Source organism: Acomys russatus, chromosome 6, assembly GCF_903995435.1.
Source record: "Acomys russatus chromosome 6, mAcoRus1.1, whole genome shotgun sequence".
Taxonomy (NCBI): Eukaryota; Metazoa; Chordata; class Mammalia; order Rodentia; family Muridae; genus Acomys; species Acomys russatus.
Window position 1 is genome coordinate 52,543,584 of NC_067142.1, and position 1,966 is coordinate 52,545,549.

The 1,966-nt window shown below is 48.9% G+C and overlaps 1 protein-coding gene across 2 annotated transcripts in view; it reads left to right on the forward strand.

The window, feature by feature from the left end:
- Positions 1–1,290: 1,290 nt before the first annotated feature.
- The window catches only part of Tor1aip2 (torsin 1A interacting protein 2), a 14,316-nt gene continuing 13,640 nt past the window's right edge, over positions 1,291–1,966 (forward strand). The window contains exons 1-2 of one of the 2 annotated variants that reach the window (XM_051147618.1): positions 1,291–1,446; positions 1,519–1,577. The gene's annotated coding sequence lies outside the window, so the exon portion shown is untranslated. The remainder of the gene's footprint in view (positions 1,447–1,518; positions 1,578–1,966) is intronic. The other variant, XM_051147619.1, reaches the window with a different exon arrangement.

Below are 1,966 nucleotides of genomic sequence, written 5' to 3' on the forward strand. Positions count from 1 at the left end.
ATTTAGGACCTTCGGAAGAGCAGTCAGTGTGCTTAACCTCTGAGCCATCTCTCCTGCCCCTGAGGAGGGTTTTTAATACAGGGTCTAATATACCCCAGGCTGGCCTAGAACTCCTCATATAGTTGAGGCTGTACTGGAACTCCTGATTCATATCCTCTCTCCTCTCCCCTCCCCTCCCCTCCCCTCTCCCCCCCTCCCCTCCCCTCCCCTCTCCTCCCCTCCCCTCCCCTCCTCCCCTCCCTCCCCTCCTCCTCCCCTCCCCTCCCCTCTCCTCCCTCTCCTCTCCTCTTTTCTCTGTGTAACAGCCCTGGCTGTCCTGGAACTCTCATTGTAGACCAGGCTGACCTCCAACTCATAAAGACCCGTCTGCCTCCATCTTAGGCACGCAGGGAGTCAAGGCGTGCGCCACTGTACCAGGAGCTCCTGATTCAGTCACTTCAGCCTCCCAAATGCTAGGATTACAAGAGATGTGTCACCATGCCTGGCAAACATTTAAAAATACTTTTTAATTACTGAAGGAGCGGGAGAGGGGGGCAGGCTGCAGAGATTGCTCAAGTTTTAAGAGTGCTTCCTGTTCTTGCTGCTCCCGGCACCCATATGGCGGCTCACAATAGCCCACAGTAGCCCGTAGGTCCAGCACTAGGTGATCTGATGCTCTCTATTGGCCTCCTTAATAACATCTTTTTAAAAAAGAGGATGGATTTATTGTGCATAATCACTTTTTTCACTTTTTTGTTTGTTTGTTTGTTTGTTTTTGGAAACAGGGTTCCTCTGTGTAGCCTTGGCCCTGCAGACCAGGCTAGCCTCCAACTCACAGAGATTTACCTGTCTCTGCCTCTTGAGCACTGGGATTAAAGGCTTCTGTTATCAACGTCTGGCTGCATAATCACATTTTTTTTTTCAAGACAGGGTTTCTCTGTTTGTAGCCTTGGCTGCCCTGGACTCACATGGTAGACAAGGCTGGCCTCGAATTTACAGTGATCCGCCTGCCTCTGCCTCCTGAGTACTGGGATTAAAGGCCTGTGCCACCACCGCCCGACATAATCACATTTGTGATTGGGCAAGGAAATACTATGAGGTTATGGCCTTTGTAGCTCTTGTGAATTTCAGGTTATTTTAAGGGACATGGTGGCCAGAATCTTGCAGCATGTTTACAGTTCAGCCTTGAAAAGCAAAGCCGGCTGGGGCTGGACCTCTGCTGGCAGGAAGGCGAGCGCCGAGTTTCTGTGAAGCTTAGTGGGAGGAGCTGGGAGAGGTGGAGCCAAGGGACTACCCATCCCAGCATTCCGTGGGCTTCTCCCTGCGGAGCTCACGTCACGTGGGCGGGACAGGCGACATTCTGCCGTGGCGGCTGGGGGTTGCAGACCAGCGCTCTGGAGCTGGAGGAACAGCCGAGTGGCGCCGCTGATCCTGACTGTCCCACTATTTAAAACCTGGCTGGAATTTGTAAGTAAGCAAAATGAAAACACAACTTTAATAAGTTTTAGTGTCTGAACTGCTATTTTCTCCTTTTAAAAGGTCTTTGAGAAAGGATCCCTCCCCACCCCCACCTCCCTACGGCACAAACAGATATCGAGGTAGGTTGGAATGGGTATATTAATTTCCGGGAGGGTGCTGAAACTATACTCGGAATCTTTGAAACATAAAATGAAACAAGGTGAGAGTAGATTTTTGGCGCGGACTTCAGATGAGAAGTAGAATTACTTGAAACTTTTGAAATGTAAACGAGAATTCTTAAGGTTAGGAGTCCATTTCTCTTACCTATCTGCATACCGATTCCTGTAGTCACTCTACTGCTTAAAAGATAGCACATTTAAGTTTTCATTTACTAAGAATGCTGAAAAGGACAAACTCTGAAGTTCTAACAAAACCTTAATTATTATTCTTACCTACTTAGGTACTCAACTGTGTTTCATAGCCAGTTTTTAAAAGTATTCCCCCCCCCCCACCCCACCCTCCTCCTTTC